The 18,553-nt window shown below is 29.7% G+C and overlaps 1 protein-coding gene across 2 annotated transcripts in view; it reads right to left on the reverse strand.

Annotated features, from left to right (window-relative positions):
* LOC142322962 (uncharacterized) overlaps window positions 1-18,553 on the reverse strand; it is a 1,168,170-nt gene that overhangs the window by 253,473 nt on the left and 896,144 nt on the right. For both annotated transcript variants that reach the window (XM_075362062.1, XM_075362063.1), the window contains exon 7: window positions 2,031-2,081. The gene's annotated coding sequence lies outside the window, so the exon portion shown is untranslated. The remainder of the gene's footprint in view (window positions 1-2,030; window positions 2,082-18,553) is intronic.

Raw genomic sequence — 18,553 nt, forward strand, 5'->3', positions numbered from 1 at the left:
AGATACGTACATATGTACATATGTACAGACATCCCGCCCAAACTATTCATAGTCGAATCAGGGATGGTCAAATTGGATATTTCCGTTGAAATCTGAAAAGCGAAATTTTTTGCCATCACAATACTTCCTTTACTTCGTACGTAAAAATGTTGGAATATGTCAGAAAAATCGGTAAGTTTCAATCGATTTGTGGGCTTTTTAATAGAAATGTGAAGAAAAAATAAGAAAAGGAACGAAACTAAAGTTCTATCGAACGATGACGGTCACATTGTAATGTGCGATAGTGAAGATTGGCCTTTAGGTAAAATAGTTTCGATCAACAGAAATGGGCTTTTTAAGAGGAGGGCTAATAATAGGCTGCTTCAAACTAAATAAAATTCTCGATGCAAATATTAGCAAAGAATTCGCTGAATACTAGTTCAAGGATTACAGGGAGTAGTGGATAGAATTTGTAGAAAGATTGCCACCTTTGAAGCCGTAAGATATAAATCGTGTCAGAGGTTATTGGTAGGCAGTGAAGAAGATGACATTCGTTAATATTTTATGAAGTAATAATTAGGACATTTCATTCGATAAATCTATATGCATATCAGTCAATCACCTTTAGCAATTTAAATGTCAAAATGAGATGCTTTTTTCTTGCTCGTATTGAATTATTTACCAAAACGAATTTCTAGCAAATCGGCTTTAACTTTTTGTAGGAGATTAATCACGGCGTAAATTAGATTCGTCAATTGCTTTTCATATTTACTGATGTGTTAAAAATGTTTTTCATATCTATTTGAACTTTAGTTAATATTTTCATTATAGATAATAAATTATTTAATTTTTATAATATTTTTTTTCGTGTGTAATTAACCATATAACAAAAACAGTAAATGTTTTTGACTCTTTTTAATTTTAATTTTTATTTATTGTTTTACAAACAAGTTTGATTGTTTGGTTAAAAAAAGTAGTGTACACTTTTCTCTAGTTTAACTTTTTTTTTTACTATCAAATAGTAGCGGGTTTAACTTATTTCATTAAATCACCATGTACCCAGAGTCATTTGCGCAATTAAGACGAGTCGATAATATATATTTCATGAAAATCGATTCACCCACTTCGGTGTTACAGAGACATTACCTAAATAAATATGATACTTTTTTTTCTGGGCGCACAATAAAGTGCCGTTATCACCGCCCGGACACGATATTTATATTTTAAATAAATATATATTATAAATTAACATTGGTATAAACAGCTGAAATAAACTACAGAAAATTCAAATAATTGAATGTAAACAGACGGCCCTAAGAAACCATAAAACATAAGATAACACTCTTTCATTATCCCTAAGAAGAATAGTTCCCATGTTAGCAGCTACTTTAAACTTGGAATGCAATACCGCATTACAGATACAATCCACAAAGATGTGGTGCACTGTTAGTTGGCAATCGTAGTGAGCACGAAACGGGTGGATGTTTGAGTCATCAGATATCCATGAGTGAGCTTAGTGCACCCTATTCGTAAACGACAAATAATAATCTCCTCTTGACGATTATTCTTGCATAAGGACCTCCACAGTGACATAGTGTTCTTAATTGGATGAAGTTTATTGTTGATGGTAGCATTCAGTTCACTTTGCCACTCATCATGAATCACCACCTTGGGAAAACAGACAAAATCGTTCGAAACAACACGATTGGCGAAAAGAGGCTGGAAACAAACTCCTTTTGCCCCACTGTCAGCTGCCCACTGCCTGAAATCCCAATATGGATTGGGATCCAGCAGAAGGTTACAGCTGCAGAAGAAGCTCACGTAAACATGTCACATGAACCTAGAACCATCCTTCTCGAATGGTCTGGAAGATAAAGTATTAATTTATGTAATTTAAAAATGGAAAAATCTAATAAAAATAAAAATCAGACTAATAAATTTAAGATAATAAATGTACATTTTTAAGACAACGATGCCAAACGTGGTATATAGTGTATAAATTATTAACATATACATTTAAATAGGTAATAAATATGTAACATCATTTTTACCGTTTTTCTTTGGCGGAAGATTAATGTGTTATTTATATTCACGAAGATTACCTGGAAAAAGAGAAAGACAATGGCATTAGTAAATTAACTGAAACGTTACTTAAATTTAAATTTAAAAAAAAGTATTCTACCAGAATATAAAGATATATAAATATATAAAGAAATATTTTTATAATATAGTATATGTATGATAAACATACAAAATTCAAAATTCCTTCTAAGTCGAAAAAAGGACAGAGTGAGTACAGGGATTTGTTGCTGAGCAAACCTATTATTCCATAATTTTATGTAACAGGATCTAACGTTTTTCTAGATAGTGAATTATGAAGTTCAAATGTTTGGAGATATGTTTCAGAAATCGACTGTAAACATGCGGACAATGTCCCTGGCGTTGGTGTTGCATAAAAATTCTGGGTAGTTCCTCGATTTCAGTATGCTGTTAGAAGTTATTATTTTGGCAGATGTTTTCGAGAGATACAGAAAAATGATTACTACAGACTGGGCATGGACCCCTATCTTTTCTACTCAGCTTCTCATAAGACGTACCCAACGACTCTCAAATACACTCAACGTAAATTGCCACCAGATTGGCCAAAGGCTGTTTTACTGATTGCTCAATGATTGTAGAGCGCAATCAAATCAAAATTATGTGGACAAGGTTCTTAAATTATCAATCCTTCCAAAAATATAAATTCACGTTTTACCTTTTAACAGATTCGACACGTATTTGTTTGTTGAGAAAGGTACAGGCGGTGGTCCGTCCATAGTATCTCATAGATATACACGAGCCAACGATCCACGAGTACGTGGAGGCTACGATCCATCTAAACCTATTAAAGTAATTTAACATTACGACGTAAATGTCTTTACGGAGCGTGCATGTGTGAGCCGTTGCCTGTCGGATGTTTTAACTGGATTGACCAGGAAACACTAGAAAACTATGAACATTAATTGGCTGGCAGGCGACGACCATAATAAACGTTTTCCTGACCAGTCCGCTTACGAGTGTATCTTTGAAGTTGATTTACAATATCCAGAGCACTTACACGACCTGTACAAAGACTACTGCACCGGTACAATAAAATGTAAGTCAGAATGTAGAACCTTCCTCAACAGCTACTAAAATATATGAAGAAATCTTTGTCGATGCTGAAAAATTAATGTTGACACTCACAGATAAACAGAACTACATACTGCACTCCCGCACTCTTAAATTCTACTTAAAACATGACTTCAAACTCAAAAAGATCCACCGAAATATAAAGCTGTACCAAGAAGGCTTGAGGGCTACATAATACACCTCGTGGCCGCACAACATTCTAATAAAATCTGGAAACATATGATAGTCAATCTGAGCGATAAGACCATAGAAAACGCTAGAAATTATGTGGATATGAAACTAGTGTACAATGACAAAAGATTTATGGAATTGAATTCTAGTCCCTAGGTTGAGCGTATTCTGTTTAACGATGATACTTATTAAATTGTAATTTGGATGCTGATGAAAAAGCGAACTGTAAAATTCAAGAAACCCATATACCCCGGCAAGACAATAATGGACCTGAGTAAATTTCGTATGTACAAATTACATTACGAGCACTTTGTGCCGACATACTCGTACGTAATAAAAAACGTGCAGTTACTGTATCACTATACCGACTCCCTCACTTATTGTTTAACGGTTGTTTAACGGTCGCAACAGGAAGCAAGAACAGGAATTAGAACTCAGACAGCCATTTTAGCTCGTATCATTAAAATATCCGGATGTATTCTCGCGAGATAAATGGGATATCGGCGAGTTAAAGAACGGAACCGACGGTCTACCCATTTAAGAGTATATGGGATTGAGCCCTAAAATATATTCTTAATTGACAGGTTATTCGGTTGAAGGGCTTAATGATAAACAAAAAGCAAAAGGCGTAGACCGAAAGGTGCATCTACTCAAGCCATTTCTACTACGATTGTTTTTTTCTCTAACAAACAATTATGGGGTCGGATTACCATTTAGAATCCACAAAATTACAATGATTGAGGAGTTCAGGCACTTCTCATCTCCTCGTGACGATACAAGATTTATCCTATCGGGTACTTTACCATACGGTCATTAAGTATAGAACGACTATGTTACACCCCAACTGCGTCGTCAAACAAAAGACAAATAGATGTAGATGATTTTACCATGAATTTGAGCCCATTTAAACTAACGAGAGCCATATTCTATCCTAATGAGTCATCGCATAGACCAATCTACTATAGATACGTGGCACAAGTTCGTATTGTTTTAACTGGAGTATTGACGATACTGATGAGTCTGTGAAAAACGGCCATTAATAATTAAAGACACAAATTAATTTAAATAACTGTCATTGCACATCTTGTCATTTTACAAATAGATTCACTGGATGTAGATGGCTCACTTCGTTTTTTCACACATTTATCCATTTTGCATAAGAATTTAATTGATAAAAAAAAATAGTTACACCGCTTGACAGCACATTAAAAAACCGAAACCTCAATTATTATTACTTTCAATGAAACTACGCTTTTAAAAACTTAAACAAAGGTACCAGACGCATGCTTCGCATTCTTAACTATAATGAGATTTTGAAAACTCTTACGCCTCTTTTATACAGCTGAGAGCACGACGTGTTTAAACGTATCACATGTATGTTCGACAGCGAATACTGTGCAAGCAGACCAAATTACAAGAAGCGAAACACTTCATGTTGGAACCTGTAAATTACTCATGTTTCTACATTTCATATACGCACGTTCATACCCGTCGTTATCAACGCGGCTAAGTACGTAGTTTTTAACTAGGTTTCAATGGGTTGGGGATCGCGAAATATTTATTATATATTTTTTTTTATTTTGAGGTTCGTTAAGTTAAAAGGTTGAGAATCACTGATTGATATATACATATCTATATATATATTTGTTTTAATATTGTTAATTAAAACTTATACCGGTGATCATTTGAAAAGTTTATTATTCAACAGCTAACAGTCCTATTGTATATCTGTTTGTAGGTATACCATTCTCGGAGGGAATACTTTTTGCCACTACTTACATACAATGTGAAAAAAGAAAACTATTAGCAAAAATTTACCATAGAAACTACGATCTCAATAATTGGCATAAAATTATAATCTATTATAATGTTTTAAAATTTTGAAAAATCAGTTTTCAACATGTTGCCAACAAACAATTATGTACCTTATTATTGGTTTTTCCTATGTTTAACTGATGCTATAATGTTATGTTTACTGGTACGTTTTCGCAATGCTAGAGAAACCTAAAACCTATTTTTTTTTTAACAAGAACGGACGATTTCAGACCTAATGCATTGGGTCAGTAACACTGTATCCCAACATAACCTAAAGAAAACCACTCTTTCAATCATAACGTCAATACCGGTGAATCAATTTTTATTTTATTTGTACCACATTATTTGTCATTCAAAGGACCTCCAATGAGGTATCACAAGCTACATTGTCTCATTTAAAAATTTTCAATCCTTGAAAATTTAGAATAAATGTTTTCTAGGAGAATTTTTGGGTTGGTAATTTAAAAAATAATTTTCACAGTTTTAACTAACAGATTATTATTACTTTAAACGGTTTAAGAAGTAATATCACGTAATTTTATAGTTTTTTTTGTTGGACTGAAATTTAAAAAAAGTACTACCCCAAATGGTTTTATGTACCTACCGAGCGAAGGGGTGCGTGGATTTTAATTTCCTTTTCCGTTATTTTTTCGGGTTGTCAATTAATGTAATTAAATTTTAACATTGCCATTTAAGATTTTTGAGTTGGGGTAGGTGTAGCGGAGACGGTGGGCTCCATCCCTTTGAAAATAATTTTAAAAAGGTTCCCCCCGACAATGGTATACATTCCTGCAAACAGAAATACGATGGGACGGATGGCTGTTGAATAATAAATGTAGTAACTTTTCAAATGATCACCCGATATAAGCTAGTACTCAGAGATGACTTATTTTGTTTATCAGACTGTAGATATTGTGCTAAAACGTATTTTAACAATTCCTGTATTAACAAAATTAATCAGTTATTGTATTGAATGAATTATTCAACGGCCAATATTTTATCAAGCGCAACTGAATTCGTTACTTTATTGATTGTGATTCGGTTTAATTTTACCATATTATTTTAACTGTGTTAATATCATCGAGCTAATTTATTCAGTATGGTAGCATATATGGATTGAGGTTATAAATATATTCACCTGGATTTAATTTTTGCACGCTGTAATTGATTTCTGTAAATCAGTTTTACCGGTTGTTTAATTTGTTGTTTTGCATCAAGCTCTCATGTACAGAAAATTCAGCATTTAAAAATTTTGTAACCCTTTTCTTTTCATAGATACCTTTTATACTCTTTTGTCTATATGTATATGTTTATATGTGTTGTTTAATAGCTCGAATTCTCAATTTCGTCATTAATTAACTTAAACTGGTTATTTAAATAATTTTATTCATTATATACCACAATTTTTACATCACTTACAAGAAATTTACATATTAAATAAATTAAAAGTATTACAACCACTTTCTAATTTTATAATTGTAATGGATGAAGTAAATAGTTCAGGAAAGTTTATGGATCAATTATTCAAATTTTTGGCGATAATAATGAAATTTTTTCTCTTTTGGTGGAAGTGGAGTTTTTTCCTCCATCGTTTGCTTTTAGTCGCATCAACGACTATAGTCATTAGCAACTTAAATATCACTACATGGTCTTAAATAATTAAACAATAAACACCAAACACAATAAACACAAACTAGAACAATAATAATAAATGGGTAAAAAATATTGGAATATCATTACTAGTCTATTTTCACTGTGCATACAATATTCCGTATAGGATCTCACGTAAGCAAAACCGCTAAATTAGGTTCTTCATCCGACTATCAGAGAGAAACCGCAACAGTCTTTTGGTGTATTTCATCTGGTTGAGTAAACACTTCACATCTGAACACAGGTTTAATTGTTGTCGAATAAAGAGTGGAGTTGCAACTCAAAATTATTTAATAAAATCATTCACCATGTGGCACCTTGTTTTTAAGCTGTCATTAAGAGAGAAAAATTGGTGTAAAGAACTCTGAAATGTTTCAATTGAAAATGACGGAAGAAAATGTTTAGATTTTATAGAATTTCAAAAATTAAAATTCCAGTTAAGTATTCATTCATTATGTAATAAAGCGGAGTGGGAGGCATTTTTTAAATCTACTTTAATTTTATTTAAGAAAAAGGTAAGTATATAAGCTTACTTTTTGTCCTATTAGGAATAAAGGGGGGTTATTAAATTCCTAATCTAAACCTACTGGAAAGGTGAATTTACCCGACTTTTTTTCAGATTATGCGTAAACAAATATGAATAAACATTTTTTACTGTCGTAAAAATCATTCCTTTATAGAATTACAGAGGTTAGAAATATAGAAGACCAGAATTATATGGTGAAAAAATAACGTTAGAGTATTGTCCGACTGATCTCAAAGTTTGGTTTGGAAAAATTAGTGAAAGAGAAAATATTCAGAATATTCAGATTTGAATGACGGTAAACAAAAGTTATTTAGTTGATTAGCTAAGTTAAAGTTGATATCAAAATTTGAAAGTAGAAAGGTTATAAAAGCTCCTAACTGATAATTACGGGATAACAGGGGGATATTCGTTACATAAGAGGGGTAGCGTTTCATGCGTGGAAAACAACTAAGGGATATCGATTAACGAGCCATTCGACTTGCCAAAGAGAATTGCATATTATGTAGAAGCTGTGGTAATAATGGTAAGATATAGCAGGTAATAATAATAAGCTGTGACAGATAATGTTATAGTACTAAGACCGCTTATTTTGCCTAAATTTACTCCTGCTTATTATACTGTACCTTAATTTAGGACATATTATTTTATTCTTTTGCAAGTTTAAACGGGTACGAATTCTACAGCAGATTTTAAGTTATTATTTATCAAATAAAATAATTTTACCTCTCGTTTACTTATGCAGTTTTTAACTTTGTTATATACGAAAAGAATAACATGTAACAATTTATTTTTAATGCCGACTTTCATGACCATTTCACTGGAGTTTACAGTTAAGATTAGAACATAACGTACACGTTAATAAACGAAAAACACTTTGTTACGATGTTAAAAAAATATTTTAAAGATCTGCCAAACGTTTAAATACATGTAACTTAAAAATGTAATAAAGATGATGCTACTTAAAATTTGTCTTTATATGACACTTATAAATGTTTCTCTTGAACTGTTTAATCTACTAAATAATTATTATTTTAATATATTTTTATTTTTTTCCAGTTTGGCCAACTAAGGGCTACATAAAGCAACTCCTCTCTTTTTCTTTTCGGCATTTCCTTCCAACAATTTTTCATCCTTTCGCTTTGGTTTTGTCTTCTCTCTTTTGACCAGACGTTGTCGGTTTCTTTTTTCTCCTTCTCTTGAAATCTTGTACCAGTTTTCTGAACGTTGTTCTATCTTATACTGTTTTTTCGGATATTTTCATTTCTTTTAGGTCTTTGTGAATCGCTGAAATCCATTGATTTCTATTATCTTTGTTACAAATGTGGTTAAAGATTTGTTTTGTCAGACTGTTATCAATCATTCTCATAAGGTAGCCGAAAAATTTGGCCCTTCTTTTTCTGATGAAATCTGACATTTTCTGTTTCATTGTATTTGTAAAGATCATTATTCCTTCTCAATTTGTATTCGGTTTTATTTGATAAATTTATTATTATCATGTTTTTTACTTGTACGATTTTATATAATCTTGTTAAAATAAATATGTATATGTAATACATTCACTATCTGTCCTACTGGAACTGGAATTTTTGGGAGGTATATTTATTAAAACAAAAACACGTATCGAAATAAACTATCCCGTAAAATCATTTATTTATTTTGCGTTCTCAATAATGTTCGATTACGTCAAAGAAAATGATATCTAGCGGAAATAAAAATTTGTTTTTCTATAGTGTTTTTACGTTTAGAACGAGAATCTTTCTCCCTCCCCCCCCAAAAAAAAAACACATTCCGGGATGTGACATATATTTTTGATTAAGTATGGTGAGATGTAAATCGTTAGGTCAATATAATTTTAATTTCAAAATAGATTAGCCTAAATAAGTGTAAGAGATAAGTTTAAAGCGAAAATAAGAATTAAAAGTCCCATGGATAACTCTACAGTCACCGGGTCATACGAGTCTTTTGTGTGATAGTAAAATGTGTAATTACCAATGATAAATAACAGTTTAAGTCTAAAAAAGACACAAAAAGAAAAAAAAACAGCTGGTACAGTTTGATCACGTGCACGGGATAGTAAATGGTCAGAAACTAATAAAGTTCATGGTTGACTTTTGATGGATAAAATCATAGATAGCGTTCACGCCATTACTTAATAGATTAGCGAAAAGGCAATATCGGCGAAATATTTAGACAGGACGAAGAAGTAGAAATTAGAAACAAGAAATCAGTGTTTACATTAGAATTTCTAATTAATTAAATAATCCATAAGTGAATGGAGGTAGTTTTTTTTTATACTTATTTGTATCTATAACTAAATCAGAATTACGTTAAATTAAAAAAAGGAAGAAATATTATTTGCCAGAGTTAATTTTGTTTGGAAAGTAACTGAATTATAATGAGATGAAAACAGTGATTTTCAATTTACATTAAAATGTTCGATAAGTAAACATATTTATTTATTTCATTAGATTTGATTGCGGTAAAAAAATTGTAACTTTCTAATTTTAAATAAATAATAGAAGTAAAACTTACATTGTCTTTATATTTATATATTCAAAACAAAAAAAAATCAACGTGCATAAGAGAAAATATTAAAATATAAAATATTTATTGCAATAATGATGAAGGAAACTATTACTTGTTTGTAAATGTTTCAACTAATTTATTAAAAAAAATAAAAATTTAATTCGTTACTTTAAGAGTATTGCAATCAATAACTCTATTGGAACACTCAGTTTTTGTAAATAATTCTGTTTTATAATTTTCCGTTTAAAAAGGTGAAATGAACTTAGTAATTAAAAATTTATGAATATAAACAGTTTTTATGAAAAATAACTTTTTTTTTATTAGTGACAGGGAATGTTTTTTTTTTTTTTTTTTTACGCTTACGTATATTCTTGTTAGAAGGAAAATATCACCCGTTAGTGGAGCTCTCTCAAAAAGTAAGAATGAGTTTTCAAAATTCAAAAATATGCTATCAGAACGTTGTTTGGCTTCTAAAAGACTGAACCATAAAGAGCAATATTTAGAAAATTAAAAATGTTAATTTATCTCTGTGATTATGAATTATGATGAGTGCACATCCTTTGCTAAAAAGTATAGTCACTTATTAAAAAAAATTAATAATGCCCATCTTTACCAAATCAGACAACACGACTGTCTTCGAGTAATTTGACAAGAAGGTATTCTGGCTTGAAAGAAGGATCATATGTTTCTGTTGTCAATTTTAATAAATTAGTTAACCGTTCAAAAAACCAACAATTTATATAAAATACAATTAAAAAACTTTGTTTACAAAAACGTATTACTTTGTCATGAATTTTTCTATAATCCGTTTTGTCTTTTAATAACGACTATACTACTAGCTTTAATGTTCTTAAACATTTGGGGATACAAGTTAGGAGAAATTTATTGTAAGGAATCGAATCATTTAAATTAAGATCGATTAAAAAAACTTGAAAACGCAGTAGTTGAAACTAACAAAATTTCGCCAAATACACTGCATCTAAATGGAAACACCCATCTAATCGGACTCTGCATCTAAACGGACCTGGTTTTAGAAGAAAACCAAAAGAAATTTACCTTTTATTTTATATATTTACTATGAAAATATAAGAAATATTTTTTTTTATTTTTGTTCTTTTTGATTATTTTACAAACACAAAATTTTTGAAAAAGTGATGATTTGTTTGGAAAATTATTATTCGCGCTGTTTTAAAAGGTATTTTCACATATTTTAATTGATTTTCAACTTACTATGGGAAACAAGGAAAGTTACTTAAGTAGATCAAAAAAAATTTTTTAATTATTCTAGTGATATTTAAAAAACTGTCACTTAGGGAAAAAACCATTAAAAAATAGCATTAAAATCATTAAACGTTTATGTGTAGAACTAGAGAAAAAGCAGTTCTTTTAAAATAAATTACGGCTCTATTTAACAAATATGATAAGGTGTTATGAATAATATTCAATAAGAAATCTTATTGCGTTTAAAAATCCATTTTTTACTTATATAGATTAAAACAAAGCCAAAAAGGGAGAGTTGATTACCGAGGACTTCCCCCTACAGACTACAGCTGTTTAAGTAAAATTTTGAGATGTGAGATCTACGGATATAATTTAATAAAAATCGGTTTATCCATTTTAAAGATATCAAGAAAAACGATAAGTGACGAAAAATTATATTTCCAACGCTTTTTTAAGGAAAAATGCATTTACTCCCTATTATGGTAAGAACTAGCAACTCTTCATATCTTTGTAAAGCCTTATTTAGAAAAAGATAATATAAATGAAAAGCCGGCAGGCGGCAACGAAAGAAAAATTATAAGAAAGATTTAATAAAAAATTTTAGGGAAGGAAGATTATTTGACAATTTTTCCAAAATGTTTTGGGATTAATATTTTCATTAGTATTTAAGATGATATTTTAAAGCACAAAAAAACCTTGCACGAATGAAATTTTTACAAAACGCTATGATTCTTCACAAAAAAACATTGATTATACCTTAAAAAGGTCTAAACGATTTCCTAAATATCGACGTCCCAAATCAACTTAAAAAAAAGTCCATAATAAAATCAATATCTCCTAATTCGCAAGTTACAATAACAGATTTCATATTTTTTATCAAAGTGTTAGTGATATAAAATGTAATTTAGGCGCCAACACACGTATATGTGAATATATTCAGATAAGACCCTCATGCGCGCACACAAACAGACCTAATATTTGTAACCAAGACTTTCATATTTTTTTCATATACTAACTTCCTTTAAGGCAGCGGACTATATGGCAGTTTTAATGCTAATTATTAATGAACAGTTTTTTCAAATTCCATATGAAAATATTATAGACTAAGAATAGGCGAACTGTGTTCCCTAACTCAGCTGTTTTTACCTCTGGAACAGTTTTTACTGATAGAAGTTTGAACACAAATTACATCATTAATTCCCAAACAGGTACCAGAATATTCTCTCATTACAGAAGAGGTATTTTGTGAACTGCTTGGAAAAATACTTTTCGGTTTCTTACGTTTAAGCAGAAGCATTCATTAAATGTTTCATTTGTTAGCAATTATTTAAGAGTTAATGTGAGCACTTTTGAAACTAGGTGTGACAAAAATTAGATGGCCGTTATTTTGGTTAGATTTCTCATAGCCTGATGGTTGTTACATCAAAATGTTTGTTTTTCAGTATCATTAAAAATGGAGTGTCGCAACGTTACCTTTTCCATTTAAAAATTTTTAGTTGTTCCTTCATAGGTGCTTGGGAGTGGTCTTTAACTGAAATATAGATCTTTTCGCATATATATATTCACTACACAAATTTCCTTGAATTATTTTTATTCCTTTGTTATAAAATATATATAGATTTTGAAATGACTTAATTGGGAATTATTTCTCTTCTACGCTATTAGTCGTTTTTAAATCTATAATCTATAGATCTATAAATTAATAGGTATTATTCAAATATTAAAAATATTTTTCTTGTTATCAGCTAAATTTTATTTTTCATTAGGACAGAGTATGTTAACTCAGGGCTGATATTATACCAACTTTTGTAAACTTTATTGTGTTAAAAAATTCAAAGTAATTTTATCGTAATTTTAGTATTTTAGTAACAGTATATAAGGCCTAGAGGTAATAAAATTTAAGTTAAAAAAATATTATTATCAGCGGTTAAATTAAACTATAAATTATAAGTAGGTTATGTTCGGCTTAAATTTAAACTTACTCTTTTTAGGAGGGTTTCTCGTATTGTATTTACCTTAGAGATTGGTGTTGGGTGATTATTTTTTTTAATTCCTAGTTATCATTTCGACCCTCATCAGAGCTTATTTGTATTTGTCGACGTACACCGGCGAAGGACCGAATGTATTATATTATATTAGCAAATATTTCGGTCTTGAATCGACGTATTTGGTTTGTGTCGACCTTCACCAGTGAATAATGACATATCCTAACTACGGTCTTTAACGGTAACACAGATATTAATGGTAAGGAAATAATCAATTTAAGAAGTTTAATAAAAATCTACAATTGTAATCAAAAACACTGGGTCAAAATTTAAAAAAGAATCAGAAGAAAGATATTAAAAAAGAAAATATTCAGGATATAAAAATTAAAGAATTTTACATGAAATATTTTTATAATTATTTTCGTGTATACACAAACGAAAAAATATAAAAACTGATAATGGAAATGAAGATTTATGAAAAAAGAAATAAAATAATGAACAGTACGAAAAGTATTAATAAACATTTATTTTTGAAGATAATTCTTATTTATATGACGAAGAACCGTAACATAAAATTTATGTTATATGTGTTGATGGTTTTGGTTTACTGAGAGGTTATAAAGTTATGAATAAATATAATGTTTATGCAAAGCAGGTAGATTATACCACTATTTATTATACACATGTCGGTTAACCAATAACATGTTTATGTCAACATTTATTTCAACCTCTACAGCTCAGGCCTGAAGCGTATAACGTTTGTATATTCGTAGTAAGACGTAATAACAAGATGAAATAGGGTTTGCATATTTTAACAAGCCACATATACCTATTTGTCACGTAAACCAATTTACGTATAAAAAGAAATCTTCTATTCTTTTAATAAAACAGGCTCAAATGCTTTAAAACTGTACTAAAAATAAACATCGCATTAACATAATATTTATAAAAAAGCAACAAAAAAAAAAACTAAATTGTATCAAAACATCTTTGGAAAGAGTAAATAAAGAATTTATCATGAAAGAGGCGGAAAAGGAGAAATCTAGTGATTTCTTTTTAGGGCAGGATTATGCAGATTAAAAATGACAATAGGGGTTTCAAACCTTAAATTAAATATTTAAAACGCCAAGCTACTTAAGAATCTATATTTGGCTTAATTTTCATTAAGAAATTACTGATTATTCCATATTCTACCGAACATTTATACTTTTTTCGGGCACCTATACTTGAATACTCTTTTTAAATTTCATTCTTCAAACAAAAAAGACAATTTTAAATCCTATTATTTTTCCAAATCTTTATTGAAAGTAAAAAAATGTTTGGAACTTTGAGATATCGTACTGCTACCGTTTTATTTTGCATATCTTATTCTGACGGCATGAACCGTAGTATTAGTTTAATTTATTCTCGAAATCATCTAAACCACGGTTTTAACTCAGAAACGCAACATTAATTCACACAAATAATTATCGAACATTTCCCAACGAACGCCGTACTTGTTTTTCATATCCGCCGAATGATTCATTCCACGTTATGGGTATGTGTTAGCGTTTCCTGATCAATAAGTTCTTATGACTAACAAGTACGTGATTAAATATTCCGTCATCACCTATCGATTACATGCCTTTCACAAATCTAATATAACAGTGGATCACGGTCTACATACTGTTCTTAAACGACAATAAATTTTCAGAGAAACGATTCGGCTTAAACAGCTGAATGCTTTTTTAAATACTTGAAAACAGTGTCTTTATCTCTTTACAAATTTCGCCAAATATCCACTGTCGGAGGGTGAAAATATGATCAAGATTTTTTTTTCCTATTAAACGGACTTTTTTCAATATTGACTGTCATTCTGTGCACCATATTGCAGCAAAAACTGATTAGCTTTAATATAACATTCCTTTTACAAAACATACAGACGTATAATCGCAACCTATCGATAAATGAATTTCACAATCTTAATGTAAAAGAGCCATGTGTCTGATCAAAAACCACTAGACATTTTACAATTATTCCATAAACTTTTATTACCACTCAATAACTTCATAGCATCATCGTCACCACACCACTTCGAATACGATTGTCGTAATCATTGCTTGATATCGGATTATTATAGAATAATGAAAATTGTGTGATTTCGATTAGAACACAGGACATTTATCTCATTATGGAATAATTTTTATCATGGTTGCTAACAAAGAAACAACACATTCTCCGTTATGAAATTACAAAAAAATAGGGTTAGTACGGAATTTGCTAATTTTCACACTGATAAATTGTCTTCAGAGACTATCGAAGCGGAAGTCCGTCAGGTAGAGATGACGTTAAATTAGTGTAACTGTAATAATCCAAAACTAGAAACTATTATTTATAATAAGACACAAAGACGACAGTTTGTGTATTTGTTCACCCGGGTAATCTAAGAACAAGAGATCCAGTAAATTCTGTACTCTACAAACGGACTATTGTCAGATTTAGTGAGCATTTGTACTGTTATAGTCTTTTCTAAAAACCTTATAATTAGCATAATTTTAATACGGAAATGATAGAACCATTTTTTTAAGATTTGATCTATTTTCAGGGATAAATAGAGAACTTAATGGTGTCCCAAACATTTTGGCTGTGTTACTATCCGGGTCCTACAGCCTCCTTAACTCTACAAAAAAAAATCATGATATTCAAATTATTATTTTCAAAACACCGTTCCAATCCCGGAATTTAACAAATCGAGTAAGATAAAGAACTCGAGCTATCCTGCAGCCATCATGTATTCCCTGATCCTTCTCAATTAACAAAATCTAAAATATTGAAAAATTCAAACCGTATTTCTTAAAAAGTGTCCTCGCATTGGGAAGCTGTAAAATATTAATTTCTGTCGCAGATTAAAATTATATTATATAATAATCAATCAAAATTGGATAACATTTTCATATTAAAATGGTAATTCCATATTTTTTTAAAAGATTCTTTAGTGTTTATTTTTCATCTGTTATACTAATGCCAAGTTTTCCAGTTTTTATCTAGATTATTTTCTCTTTTGGAAATTTTCTGATTACTTTTAAATTGAAATTTAAAAAAAAAAATCCTTTTAAAACATTTCCCCTACAAAGTTAAAAAATAATCATTTTTTTGGTTATTTCTTGTTTCAATTTTGACCAATTTAGAAAGAGCTACGGACAATTTACCAGCCCTTAATTTGGTGCCAACTTCAAAAAGATCGAAATTTAAAGAAACGAAAACGTATTAACATGTTTTAAAGCAGTTTTATTATTTTAAAAAAAATATATTCTTTTAGATTTTATATTAAGTTATGCGTAGATTCTCAAAACATCCTGCCCACAAGGAAAAGGTTTTTTGCAAGGAAGAAATAATTTGAGATATCTGTACCTCAACAGATAAAAAAAAATATACAAAAAAAACGTAAGGCGCAAGGGTCTCTGGAATGCGAGATTATATATATTTTTTTAATAGCATTATGATAAAATTAATAAAGGGATTACAGAAAAATGGCTTAAAAAAGACCTCAAAAAGCTTTTTGAGCGGAAGAAATGATATCTGCGATACACTTACCATAAGGTTTACAATTTAATTGTAATTTTTTTTTTTATATCACTGCGTTTTATTAGATTATTCTTTTATTTTTTTTATGAATTACTGATTGTTATCTTAATTTATTATTAAAATTTATTCCCCTAGAACAAACAAATTGAATTTCACGGCAAATTTTTTTTGTTGATAGTCATATCAAAACTAATGATAAAACCTTTACGAATTGAAAATCCGTGATGTAATATTGCACTTATTACTTTGTAATTGTAACCCTCGATTTTTATCGTTACATTTGATTTTACCAATCAAATTTATTTCTGTTTTATTTATTCCTTTTTTAATAAAACTAGTATAATCTCTTGTAAATTAATACTTTTTTTTTTGTAAAGTGATGAGAATTAAAATACGTAATTATTTTATCTTCAGTACTTTCATTTACATAACAGCATTTACTATTAAAACAAGCTGTAGTATATTTTCTTTTAAATTTTATTATTTCAAGTACATTATCAAGTTTTTATACGCTACCTAGTACCATCAAGTACTGCTATCTAGCGGCGCGATTCATAAATTCACCGTAAAAAATGAATAAAGTGACATATTCGAGTCCCGCGGTTCATCAAATGGAAAAAAAGTCTAACAAAATTCGAGGGGTATTTTTTAAAAGTATTATTTATTACTGATCTAATTGAACTGAAATATAATGTTTTCACGCTTATTTTTCCCCCCATTTCCATTTCACTGTTAGGTTAGGTCATGTTTAGAACTGTAGTTCGTTGACTTCGTCGCCTCTTACTGACGAAGTTCTAAAGAACTTATATTAGTATTAGGTTACGACGAAGTTCTAACGAACTTCGTTATAACCTAAAACTTCTTTTAGGTTAAACTTCTTTCGTGTATACCGATTGTCATTGTCTTTATCGTTGGTTGTCTTTTGTCAATATCGACTTCCTCAGACAGTTACTATGTGAGATCAATATTTTGTCGTTTGGAATGAATGTTATTTAAATATGTAAAATAATAACATGTAACTAATAATATGAAACACTCCCGGGAAAATAATAAATTGTGAATTTTTCAGCGAAACTGTTAAGTAATGTTTGAGTTATTAGGATACACATAAAACGAAGATTGACTTTTATTTATATAGATTAAGTCAGATTTAACAAATGTCTTTTCCAATCAAGACAATTGAAAAAGGTCGTAAAAAATTTATATATGGTAAACTTTATTATATGAATAAAAAAAAAGTTTCTTTTAAAGGAACATAAGTAAACAATAAGGGAGATTGTAATATAAATAATAGTTTTCAACTTCACTATTAAGAATTATTACAATTTTGAGATCTATCTAAATTCCAGCAATGTTACGAAACATATTACCGGTTTTTTAAAAGTTTTATTGGGTTCTGATTTTCGCATTGAACCCAGGCTTTGAATTTTCTTCCCTTTGTAAACCTAAATGAATATTTTTCCGGTACCTTTAATTATCAGTTTTATTCTAAAAATAACTTTGCTTTTTTATCTTTAAACTTTTATTGAAACTGGTTATATCAATATGCATTCTATAATATTAATTAGTAATGTCCTGCAACATTAGTCAGATACAATAGATTAATTCTGTTAATTTACTGCGCTCTAAGCGGATATGTAATTAGGTTAGGGTGTATTTTGTGTACGAGTATATTGCTGTTTTTAATCTCCATTTTGAGGTATCGGATAAAATTCTTGCATTCATTTTCTGCACTAATCGGTAGCAGTTCATCCTAATACAATTTCTGTTTCAATAAAATTATTGTAAATGAAATCTTGTGTTATTAATTTACTTTAATATTTTTATGATAGCGTCAGTTACGTCGGTTAAGATTTCTGAATACTAATTCTTATCAAAAGTAATAAAATAATCCTTCATCAAAAGTAATAAAATAATCCTTCATCAAAAGTAATAAAATAATTTT

Source organism: Lycorma delicatula, chromosome 4, assembly GCF_047948215.1.
Source record: "Lycorma delicatula isolate Av1 chromosome 4, ASM4794821v1, whole genome shotgun sequence".
NCBI classification, from domain to species: Eukaryota; Metazoa; Arthropoda; class Insecta; order Hemiptera; family Fulgoridae; genus Lycorma; species Lycorma delicatula.